Source organism: Tenrec ecaudatus, chromosome 1, assembly GCF_050624435.1.
Source record: "Tenrec ecaudatus isolate mTenEca1 chromosome 1, mTenEca1.hap1, whole genome shotgun sequence".
Lineage (NCBI taxonomy): Eukaryota > Metazoa > Chordata > Mammalia > Afrosoricida > Tenrecidae > Tenrec > Tenrec ecaudatus.
In genome coordinates, this window is record NC_134530.1 from 310,635,277 (window position 1) to 310,647,586 (window position 12,310).

General features: G+C 44.8%; 6 non-coding genes and 1 pseudogene across 6 annotated transcripts; 4 read left to right on the forward strand and 3 right to left on the reverse strand.

Moving 5' to 3' along the window:
- Positions 1–56: 56 nt before the first annotated feature.
- Positions 57–1,415, forward strand: LOC142441915 (tubulin beta chain pseudogene; annotated as a pseudogene).
- Positions 1,416–2,405: 990 nt separating this feature from the next.
- Positions 2,406–2,479, reverse strand: TRNAT-UGU (transfer RNA threonine (anticodon UGU)). The gene has a single exon. It is a non-coding gene; the product is annotated as a tRNA-Thr (tRNA).
- Positions 2,480–3,931: 1,452 nt separating this feature from the next.
- Positions 3,932–4,013, reverse strand: TRNAL-AAG (transfer RNA leucine (anticodon AAG)). Its single transcript has one exon. It is a non-coding gene; the product is annotated as a tRNA-Leu (tRNA).
- Positions 4,014–4,548: 535 nt separating this feature from the next.
- TRNAM-CAU (transfer RNA methionine (anticodon CAU)) lies at positions 4,549–4,621 on the forward strand. The gene has a single exon. It is a non-coding gene; the product is annotated as a tRNA-Met (tRNA).
- Positions 4,622–6,508: 1,887 nt separating this feature from the next.
- TRNAM-CAU (transfer RNA methionine (anticodon CAU)) lies at positions 6,509–6,581 on the reverse strand. Its single transcript has one exon. It is a non-coding gene; the product is annotated as a tRNA-Met (tRNA).
- A 535-nt stretch (positions 6,582–7,116) lies between these two features.
- On the forward strand, positions 7,117–7,198 carry TRNAL-AAG (transfer RNA leucine (anticodon AAG)). The gene has a single exon. It is a non-coding gene; the product is annotated as a tRNA-Leu (tRNA).
- Positions 7,199–10,764: 3,566 nt separating this feature from the next.
- Positions 10,765–10,838, forward strand: TRNAT-UGU (transfer RNA threonine (anticodon UGU)). The gene has a single exon. It is a non-coding gene; the product is annotated as a tRNA-Thr (tRNA).
- Positions 10,839–12,310: the final 1,472 nt, after the last annotated feature.

Here is a 12,310-nt window from a genome sequence, read left to right on the forward strand (position 1 = left end):
ATAACCGAGGCCAGCAAAAAAAAGTAATAATAAAATAGATTTTCACTACAAGGGAAAAGGTGCACATCCAGGCTGGTCAGTGTGGCAACCAGATAGGTGCCAAGTTCTGGGAGGTGATCAGCGCTGAACAAGACATCGCCCCCATCAGCACCTACCGCGGGGACAGCGACCTGCAGCTGGACCGCATCTCCGTGTACTACAAGGAAGCCACAGGTGGAAAATATGTTCCTCGTGTCATCTTGGTGGATCTAGAACCTGGAACCATGGACTCTGTTCGCTCAGGTCCTTTAGACCAGATCTTCAAACCAGACAATTTTGGTTTTGGTCCGTCTGGGGCAGGCAACAACTGGGCCCGGGGCCAGTGCACAGAGGGCGCTGAGCTGGTCGCCTGGTCCTGGACTTGGTGTGGAAGGAGGCCGAGAACTGTGACTGCCCACAGGGCTTCCAGCTGACCCACTCACTGCGCGAAGGCACCGGCTCTGGAATGGGGACCTTGCTCTTCAGCGAGATCCAGGTAGAGTACCCCGACCTAGCATCATGAATACTTTCAGTGTGGTGCCCTCCCCCAAAGTCTCCGACACAGGGGTCGAGCCCTACAACGGAGAACCCTGACGAGATCTACTGCATGGATAACAAGGCTCTCTATGTTATCTGCCTCCGTACATTGAAGCTGACCACGCCCACCTACCGAGACCTGAACCACCTGGTGTCTGCCACCATGAGAGGGCTCACCACCTGCCTCCGCTTTCCAGGCCAGCTCAATGCCGATCTCCGCAAACTGGCTGTCAATATGGTGCCCTTCCCACGTCTCCACCTCTTCATGCCTGGCTTTGCGTCCCCCTCACCAGCCGTGGTAGCCAGCAGTTCCAGGCGCAGACCGTGCCCGAGTTCACCCAGCAGGACGGTCTTTGATGCCAAGAACATGATGGCCGCCTGCACCCCCCGCCATGGCCGGTACCTCACAGTGGCTGCCGTAGTCCGGGGCCGCATGTCCATGAAGCAGATGGATGAGTAGATTCTCAACATGCAGAACAAGAACAGCAGCTACTTCGTGGAGTAGATCCCCAACAACGTCTAGACCGTCCTCTGTGACATCTCGCCCCGAGGTCTCAAGATGGCAGTCGCCTTCATCGGCAACAGCACAGCCATCCAGGAGCTGTTCAATTGCATCTCTGAGCAGTTTACCGCTTGTTCCTGCTCCAGGCCTTCCTGCACTCGTACACCGGCGAGGGCATAGACGGGATGGAGTTCACCGAGGCCGGAGCAACATGAACGACCCCGTCTCTGACTACCAGCAGTACCAGGATGCCACCGCCAAAGAGGAGGAGGATTTCGGAGAGGACCAGAAGAGAAGGCCTAAGGCAGAGTTCCAGCAGCTCAGGCTTCTCAGCTCCCGCAGCCTTCTTCCTCAGTGACCCCTTTCCTATCCTTCAGAATTTGCATTTTCTGCCTCTCACCTTTTTTTTTTACTCATTCCCACTAGAGGGGGTTTTGGAGGAGTGCCTGGCACTCAAGAAATACCTGTGGTTTGTTGAATGCTCCTCTCTTTTTAGTGTATTGAACAGCAAGGAGACCACTTTGAGGACTAAGGAATGCCTGACCAAAGCCTTCGTAGTCTCCATTGCGTCAGATGCTTGTACAAGGTGGACATGGAATAAAGAAGACTGTAGAAGAATCAATGCATTTGAATTGTGGCGCTGGAAAAGAATATTGACAGCACCACGGACTGCTAAAAGCACAGATCAGTCTGTCTTGCAAGAAGTATGGCTAGAGAGCTCCTTAGAGGCTACAATGGTGGGACTTCAGACTACATGTGTGGGACATGCTGTCAGGAGAGACCAGTCTCTGGAGAAGGACAGCATGAGATGGATGGACACAGCGGCAGCAACAATGGGCTCAGACACAGGAACAATTGTGAGGATGGTGTTGGACCAGGCACTGTTTGGTTCTGTTGTGCTTGCACGCTCAATGGGTAGGAACTGACCTGGGACAGCTAAAAGCAACAGCAATGACAACAGTGAGATTCAATAAAAAGCGTGACTTGTGAGGGGATCTGGCAGGTCAGTTCAATTCAAGGCAGAGAAAGCCCATCAGAAGATTGGGGTGGGGATGGTTTGCAAAGGTTAATCATGACAGATTTTCCCCAAAGACAAAGAGTAATTTCAGTATCACAGCTTCACATACGTTATTCATGAACACTCATTAGTTAGTCTTCCTTGTTGGCCCATGGATGTTATCCTATGGGGGACAGTTTTGTGCTTCAGGACACAACAATGGACTTGATTTGAACCAGCAGCAGAACTCCAGAATAATGTCTCTTCTGTCCTTCTATCTCTATTCTCTCCTCAATGCCTTAAAACATTTTATTAATTTAGAGTTTAAGAGTAGAGAGCAAGGAAAAACTGAGGCCCTACCGGGAATTGAACCCAGGATCTCCTGTTTACAAGACAGGTGCTTTCACGAACTAAGCCATAAAGCCAATATACTTGTGTGCATTGATATTTCATTATCATAGCCAATTAGATGAACAATTGTTAACCGTCTACATGATTTCCAAGCAGCTTACCTGAGAAAATGATCAAACTAGAAGACGTTTTGCTTGCTTACCTGTGCAGTAGAAGTAATACAGCAGGGAACGTCAGTGCTTTGTGTAGTCCCATCACAGCCTTCGTGGAAAGTCCAGGCTGTTCAATCGTTTCAAGTGAGATAAAGATTCCTGAAAACCAACGTTGCTATCACTTAGATTAGTAAACGTTTTTTAACAAAGGAATTCCACGGAAGGACGCAGACCACTGTTTGGAGGCGTGAGGACAGCAGGGAAGAGTGAGATATTAATTTTCCTAATATGCAATCAGTAGGTTTGGAAAGTAGAAAGTCCAGGGAAAGGGAAGACATTCCTATTGGCCTGGTTGTCCCTACAGGGTGCAAATGGCATGGGGGGGGTGAGGGGGGTGGGGATGAATGGGGGGGTCGCTGACTTGGAAGATTGAAGGCCTGAGTCCAATTGCGGGCACCTCAGAGGCGAAACATGGAGATCTACTCCTGCAAAATCCTCCTACGCATTTGTGAAATTACAGATACTTTCTCTAGTTTGTTCATTTGATGTTTTTCACATTGTTCTGTTCTGTTTTGCTTCATATTCTCTTGTCTGAAGAAAATGGAGATGCATCTGGGCAAAATTTATTTAAACATTTGAAAATCCTGTGGAGCCTAGTTCTGTTCTGAGACAGGGCACCTGGCTATTAGTTTCTTTGTGCAAATAATATTTCTGGTAGGTGTTTTCTTCACTAAGACTTTGATGGCTTTGAGAAGGCCAGGGACTGGGCAGGAACAAGGAAAGGGGAGAGGTGAGGGAGAGGGAAGAACAAAGTAGAGTGTTTAACGGGATATTGTTATTGATTTCATTTATTGGGAGGGATGTGCAATATAGAGATAATGTGCTTCTTTAAAAACCAAAACAAACAAAAATCCCTTCCAATTCCATATCCCTCAAGTCTAAACAGTGGTTTGAGTGGCTTTTTAAAAGAAAATTGAAACTGGAGTCTTTGGTAACAAACAAGTTCATCTCAAACAAAGGAACAAAACTATTTCTCATGGGGAATCCCAGACTAATGTAGTGGCTGCAGTAAGCATAATCCGGTGCAGGTGGAAGGGGGCGGGGGATGGAGGATTGTAGAAGAGAAGATTTTCATTGTATACAAATTCTTACTTTTTATATAATTCAGAAATTTGGGGAGCTACATGTATCTCATTTCAAACACTTTAACAATATAAATTTTTGTCTTGGGCAAGAAATACTGTTCTTAGTATTTCAGACGATTCAGAAAACAGTGTGATTTTACATAAGAGACTGTAATTGCTCTTTAACTGCCATCTACCACCGCGATTATAAAACTAAATTCTTAAACTAGATCAAAAGTAAAACGCAACCTGGCAGCGGTGGGATTCGAACCCACGCCCCCGAAGAGACTGGAGCCTTAATCCAGCGCCTTAGACCGCTCGGCCACGCTACCACGCACACAAAGTCTCTTTAACCTATATTACTCATAAAAACACAAGAATATTTTCCACCCCGTTCTCTCTTCCTACAGTATTTATATATTCACGGAGTATCAGTCCCAAACATTGATAAACAACATGAAAGCTTATCGGGAACTTATTATGTGTCATGTACTGCCTTACGTTGACTGTCTCATGTTGGCATCATGACTTTTACCGTGATCTCCATTTTCCTGATGGAGAATATTAGGAATCATGAGAGTTGAGACGCAGCGTGTTGGATGTTACCCAGCGGCAGGTGATGTTGAACGTGAGGTGGCAAACATCACATGCTCTGTATTTATGTTCTGAAGGATAAAGTCCAGAAACGTGTCCCCGCAATCCAGGCTATTTTGACAAACTCAGAGCAACAACAGATTTCGGTCAGACATGGCACCGGTTCTTTTGGGGTCGGGAAAGCGCATAAATCCATAATATTCTAGAAATTTCATTAGGTTGAAATCTTTTCAACACCGTCATTTCCTAAAGGGGTTTATACGGCACCCAGGTGCCTTCTTAGCGCAGTAGGCAGCGCGTCAGTCTCATAATCTGGAGGTCCTGAGTTCGAGCCTCAGAGAGGGCACATAAACCTTTTGGGTTGCGCCACAATCGCCTGTGAAATCAAATACTAAGTTAGTTTGCACCATAATTGGGCTGCGACGCACATGGGGGGCCTTTCGAAAAGAACAGCAGTTCCGCGGGTGAAAGGCTCGGCTTTCTACTCCAGGAAATGGTTCCTACAAAATAATTACATAAATAACAAAGACAATGTGGAGAAACACTGTAAAGAATCCTTTTGACCAATGGGCTACGCAGGTTGATTTCTTGACTATTTCCCCCATAAGTGTTCACTCTAGACTCAAGTACAGCAAAATTATGGAAGACTTCATTTTCTTTCTTTAAAAAATGGTTTCATTAACGCTTCATCCACAAGCCATACAATTAAATAATTCAATCACTTCAAGAAGAGGTATATAACTATCATCACTACATTCAATTCTAGAACATTTCCTTCTTCATTCTGTTATGCATGTATTTTTTCCAAATGTGGAAAAATATGCACAGCAAAACATTACCCAATTCCACGGCCTCTACATGTATCAGTGTCATTGATTAAACTGTATTGTACACCATTATTGATATCATTTTCCAAGTTACTCCACCACCATTAGCATTAACGTAGTGCCCCCTAGGAAACAATTCTTTTTTGTAAGTTTTATTAGCGCTTCTACCACAAGCCAAACAATTCAATAGTTCACATATCAAGAAGAGTTGTGAAAATGCCACCATAGTCAATTCTAGAACATTTTTTTCTCCCCATAGTCTTTGTTCTTTATGTAATTATTTTTTTTTCTGATTGTGGCAAGCACACACAACAGAGCATTTTCCATTTGCACAACCTTTACTCACATGATTCAGTGACATTGATTATACTCTTGATGTTGTACAACTACGATTGTTATCCTTTTCCAAATGTTTCTAACACCTGTGACATAAACTCAATGTCCCCTATGCAACAACTTTCCCCTTCACCTATGGTGACTGTTGGACAAGTTCTGTTTCATCTATTAGTTTTCTCAATATAGGATTCACATATCTTCACTTCCAGGGTTAACTCACTCTTTAAAAGCTAATTTTCTTCTGTTTATAATGATTATTTATTGGTGTCCTCCATGATGAGCTGGAAAGGCAAGGAGTGTCCAGAAAAAAAATGAATTATGTCAACATTTTGAATTTTGTCTCATGAGATCTATTTTAGACTTCTGACCTCTAGAATTGTTAGATAATAAATTCAGGTGTTTTAATCCATTTAAATTGGTGACTATTTCGAGCAATAGAAATCGTCAGCTGGCAGAGTTTGGTATTAATTTGTACATCTTGCTACCAAAACAAAAACATGATAGAATTCTCGAAGAACTCGTGGACACTGTGTTAAAAACTATACTTTCAGGGATCATTTCTACAGGGGCTTTTTTTTGTTGTTTTACTGAAGGAAGTTTTCCGATCATGTGGAGCAATGAAAGAAGATTCAGGAGAGTCTCACCCTCAACACCTTACATGTGACGACCATGAAATACAACTGAAACGTAAGAATCCCCCCACCCCCCAAAAAACAAACAAACAAAAAAAAACGAGCTTTTCTCGCAATGTACTTTGGTTCTTGCTAGTAATTGATTTTTGCTAATAACTTGGTTAAAATTGTTGGACTGAAAACAAACAAAAAACACAGATTCTCCTGTGCCACTTAACGTCAGGATGTATCGGCAGGACTGAGAGTTCTACAGTCTGTTTCCCAAAGTCAAACTATGTTCCATGCCGTCAAGGCTGACTCTTACTAACCCGGGTTTCTGAGAGGAACTATTTCCTGGAGTAGACAGCCCAGCCTTTCACCCGCGGAGCTGCTGTTCTTTTCGAATTAATGTAGTACTTGATTTCACAGGTGGTTGTAGTGCAGCCCAAAAGGTTTATGTGCCCTCTCTGAGGCTCGAACTCAGGACCTTCAGATTATGAGACTGACGCGCTGCCTACTGCGCTAAGAAGGCACCTGGGTACCATATAAACCACTTTAGGAAATGACGGTGTTGGAAAGATTTCAACCTAATGAAATTTCTAGAATAATATAGATTTATGCGCTTTCCCGACCCCAAAAGAACCGGTGCCATGTCTGACCGAAATCTGTTGTTGCTCTGAGCTTGTCAAAATAGCCTGGATTGCGGGGACACGTTTCTGGACTTTATCCTTCAGAACATAAATACAGAGCATGTGATGTTTGCCACCTCACGTTCAACATCACCTGCCGCTGGGTAACATCCAACACGCTGCGTCTCAACTCTCATGATGCCTAATATTCTCCATCAGGAAAATGGAGATCACGGTAAAAGTCATGATGCCAACTTGAGACAGTCAACGTAAGGCAGTACATGACACATAATAAGTTTCCGATTAGCTTTCGTGTTGTTTATCAATGTTTGGGACTGATACTCCGTGAATAAATAAATATTGTAGGAAGAGAGAACGGGGTGGAAAATATTCTTGTGTTTTTATGAGTAATATAGATTAAAGAGGCTTTGTGTGCGTGGTAGCGTGGCCGAGCGGTCTAAGGCGCTGGATTAAGGCTCCAGTCTCTTCGGGGACGTGGGTTCGAATCCCACCGCTGCCAAGTTGCGTTTTATTTTTGATCTAGTTTAAGAATTTAGTTTTATAATCGCGGTGGTAGATGGTGGTTGAAAGAGCAATTACAGTCTCTTATGTAAAATCACACTGTTTTCTGAATCGTCTGAAATACTAAGAACAGTATTTCTTGCCCAAGACAAAAATTTATATTGTTAAAGTGCTTGTAATGAGATACATGTAACACCCCAAATTTCCGAATTATATAAAAAGTAAGAATTTATATTCAATGAAAATCTTCTCTTCTACAACCCTCCCTCCCCCGCCCCCTTCCACCTGCACCGGATTATGCTTACTGCAGCCACTACATTAGTCTGGATTCCCCATGAGAAATAGTTTTATTCTTGTTTGTGACCAAAGACTCCAATTTCAATTTTCTTTTACATTTTTTTAAAGCCACTCAAACCACTATTTAGACTTGAGGGATAAGGAATCTGGAGGCATATTTATTTGTTTCGATTTTTAAAGAAGCAGATTATCTCTATATTGCACATCCCTCCTCAAGAAAGGAAACCAATATCAATATCCCGTTAAACACTCCACTTTGTTCTTCCCTCTCCCTCACCTCTCCCCTTTCCTTGTTCCTGCCCAGTCCCTGGCCTTCTCGAAGCCATCAAAGTCTTAGTGAAGAAAACACCTACCAGAAATATTATTTGCACAAAGAAACTAATAGCCAGGTGCCCTGCCTCAGAACAGAACTAGACTCCACAGGATTTTCAAAGGTTGATTTTGCAGGAGTAGATCTCCATGTTTCGCCTCTGAGGTGCCCCCCAATTGGACTCAGGCCTTCAATCTTCCAAGTCAGTGACCCCCCCATGCACCCCCACACCCCCTCACCCCGCCCCATGCCATTTGCACCCTGCAGGGACAAGCAGACCAATAGGAATGTCTACCTTTTCCCTACACTTTCTACTTTCCAAACCTACTCATTGCATATTAGGAAAATTAATATTTCACTCCTATGCATTCGTGAAATTACAAATACTTTCTCTAGTTGGTTCAATTGAGGTTTTCCCCTTTGTTCTGTTCAGTTTTGCTTCATATTCTTTTGTCTGAAGAAAATGGAGATGCATGTGGGCAAAATTTATTTAAACATGGTGAATTATGTCAAACTCATAATTTCTACATTTTGTGTAAATTTGCTGATTTTTGTGTCCCCAAATCATAAACGTTTTCTGTCTTGACCTTTTCAGTAATTAGATTTCATTTTGCTTTTAATTTTAAAATTTCATACCGAGTTGGCTTCTTTGAGTACCTCTGGTGATCTGTTGATCTAAGCGGTTATGTTTCTAGATGACTACCCAACTAACCCAATACCGTGAAGTCAATAACCTGCCTAGAGCTCTTGATTTGAGTTGCCACATTTATGATATTTTCATTTGCATATTCATTTTGATTCTATGAAAATGTTAAGCTCATCTGTGCATCATTTTGCTGCAGCGGTTATACTGTGGGGTGTTAAATAGCTTTTTATTGCCTGATTTCTGGGTGAGTCCACTGCACCCCAGTCTGACCAGGATTGGGGCGGTCTACCAATGACAAGTTTTTTCTACATTAATGGCTGAATGAACCATTCACCTGAGGCCTCTGTTGATACCATGGCTCCTGTGTTGTGAGAGGAGTTTCACTTCACTACTAACGTGGTGTTCTGAACCCACACGGTGGTTTCCAGCTTAAAGAGCAGCCTGGCAATCAGCTTACATTACGATGACAGCCCAGAGAAGCCTGTGAGAGAGTTCTACTGTATTCTGTGATGCAAGCGGTGTGTGTGTGTGTGTGTGTAAAGGGGAGGTCAGAATCAGCTGAAGACAATGGTTTATTATTAATATGGTATTAGTAGTGATTGGTATAGGAATTGTATGGCACACTGCTTCAGCAATATCACGTTTAGGAAGTACTCACCCCCACTGGAAATGGCAGACACGTGGTAGCGTTTATTTCAGCAGCGTATGGGCAAGATATGTAGTATGGTATCTTCATGAAATTGAACTCGACGCTGCCAAGCAAAGAAGGGAGACGCTCTTTCGGTATTGGCTTGGGGACTGCAACAATTTACAAGAAGTGGGTGGGGCCGAGGGGGTGGGGAACACCAGGAAACGGTGCAATGCGTTTGGAATTTTCTTATAAGTAGAAGAAATAATATCTCCAAGAGGATACACAAGAAACTATGTCCGCGCAAGGAGGAACTGGGCACCAGGGGATGTGTCGGTGAGAGTCAGGCAGCAGTGAGACTTTTACACTTTTCCGCAGCGGCGAGTTTAGATGTGGACCATCAAGTACAGAGCTAAGCTTCGCCTCCTTTATGAGACTCAGATATCCTAAAGTGTAAGGGCAACCCAAGAAGAAAAAACGAATCTTGAGGACACGGTTGAAAGTCACCGGGACGCACGCAGCCTTAGGACCAAGAGCAACAGGAGGCGCAGCTTAGTCTAGCGGTGTGTGTGTGGGGGGGGGGGGGGCAGCAGCCGGAAGTTAAGAGGACCCCACCCACCTCCCTCCCCGTCCCCTCCCATCTGGGTATCAGGTCCTACCAGAGGGAGGGCGAGAGTTTGAGAGCCGGGAAGAAAGGGACAGACAGACCTTGTTGTGCAAAACACATCTTCCACTTTTTGCTGTGTCGATGGTCTCCACTCTCGGTTGGCATTTGATGAGTCCCCGCTCCTGCCCCGACAGGACGCGTTCAGCCGGCTCTCACTTCACCAACGCGGTCCTTCTGGACACGGTCCCTGGAGCCCCCTCCGTGGTCCAGCCTCCCACCGACGCAGGGGCCCAGCACCCTGCAGCCCCACCCCGATTCTCACGGCCCTTCTGCTGTCCCACGCGCGACCCTCGTGGGGGGCGAAGAGCTGTGCTCAGGCTCACAGCCGGCTGGCCTGCTCCTTTGATCGCCTCCAATGGGAGTGAGGAAGTGGGGTGCAAACAGCCTGGAGGTGGAGGTGGGTGGGGTGGGTGGGAAGAGTGCCGGGTGAAGAGCAAGAAGACCAAACTTGGTGTGTCCTAGACCTACCGCGCTTGAAGTTTGGCTGCCAAGATGTGTTGGACCCTGGCTCCCTGCTCTGGGGGTTGTACGGGGGTCCTTTCCGCCTCTCTAAGAGCCTGGCACCTCCACTCGCCACATTAGCTCCTAATAGCGCTCGCTCTTGGTTTGCTGGGATTGTAAGGAAGTGGCGATTTTAAGGGGGGAGACTGTAGCGGAATTCATCCCTTCCCCTCTTCTCTTTCCTGCTGTTCCCACGCCTCCAAACAGTGGTCTGCGTCCTTCCGTGGAATTCCTTTGTTAAAAACTTTACTAATCTAAGTGATAGCAACGTTGGTTTTCAGGCATCTTTATCTCATTTGAAACGATTGAACAGCCTGGACTTTCCGCGAAGGCTGTGATGGGACTACAGAAAGCACTGACGTTCCCTGCTGTATTACTTCTACCGCACAGGTAAGCAAGCAAAGCGTCTTCTAGTTTGACCATTTTTGCAGGAAGCTGCTTGGAAATCATGTAGACTGTTAACAACAGTTCATCTAACTGGACAAGAAAGCAATATTAATGCACACAAGCATATTGGCTCTATGGCTTAGTTGGTTAAAGCGCCTGTCTTGTAAACAGGAGATCCTGGGTTCGACTCCCAGTAGGGCCTCAGTTTTTCCTTGCTGTGTACTCTTAAAAGCTAAATTAACAGAACCTCTTAAGGCACTGAGGTACCTATAATCCTATCTCAGGAAAGAATTAGAGATAGAAGGACAGAAGAGAGATGATTCTGGAGTTCTGCTGCTGGTTCAAATCAAGTCTGTTGTTATGTCCTGAAGCACAAAACTATAGGATAACATCCATGGGCCAACAAGGAATGCTAATTAATAACTGTTAGTGAATAAACGTACTGTGATCACTCTGTACCTTTGGGGAAAATCTGGCATTATTAACCTTTGCAAACCATCCCCACCCCCACCCCCAATCTTGTGATGGGACTTCTCTGCCTTGAACTGAACTGACCTACCAGATCCTATTAGAAGTCATGGTTTCTGTTGGACCTCACTGTTGTGATTGCTGTTGTTTTTAGCTGCCCCAGGTCAATTCCTACCCATTGAGAGCGCAAGCACAACAGAACCAAACAGTGCCGGGTCCAATGCCATCCTCACAATTGTTCCTGTGTCTGAGCCCATTGTTGCTGCCACTGTGACCATCCATCTTCTGATGTGCTTCTCCAGAGACTGGTCTCTCCTGCCAGTATGGCCCACACATGTAGTCTGAAGTCCCACCATTCTAGCCTCCAAGGAGCTCTCTAGCCATACTTCTTGCAAGACAGACTGATCTGTGCTTTTAGCAGTCGTTGGTGCTGTCAGTATCCTTTTCCCGCGCCACAATTCAGATGCATCGCTTCTTCTACAGTCTTCTTTATTCCATGTCCACCTTGTACAAGCATCTGATGCAATGGAGACTACCAAGGCTTGGGTCAGCCATTCCTTAGTCCTCAAAATAACGTCCTTGCTCTTCAATGCTCTAAAAAGGTCTTGTGCAGCAGATTTACCTAATGCACCTCCTCTGATCTTCTGACTGCTGTTCCCATGAGCATTGATTGCGATCCACGCAATCCTTGACAATATTCACGCTTTTCTCTTTTTATCATCATGTTATTTGTTGATGTATTTGTGCGGATTTGGGCCTTCTTGACATTGAGTTTCAATCCATACTGAAGGCTGCAATCCTTGATCTTCATCAGCAAGTGCTTCAAAGCCCTGGACTTTCAGCAAGCAACATTGTGTCATCTGCATATCTCAGGTTGTTAATAAGCCTTCCTCCAATCTTGATGTTACCTTCTCCTTCATATAAGCCAACTTCTCTGATGATTTGCTCATCACAGAGATGGAGTATGCATGTTAAAATGATTCAACCCTGCTGCACACCTTTTTTTGTTTTACCCTTGTACTAATTTCACACGAGCACAACGTAGTCTTCTGAGAGTCCCATTCTTCTCATGGCTGTCCATAGTGTTATGATCCACACAGTAGAATTCCTTGGAATAGTCAATAAAACACAAGTAAACATCTTTCTTGTAGTCTCTGCTTTCAGCTAGACCCATCTGACATCATAGTAGTATCCCTTGTTCCACAT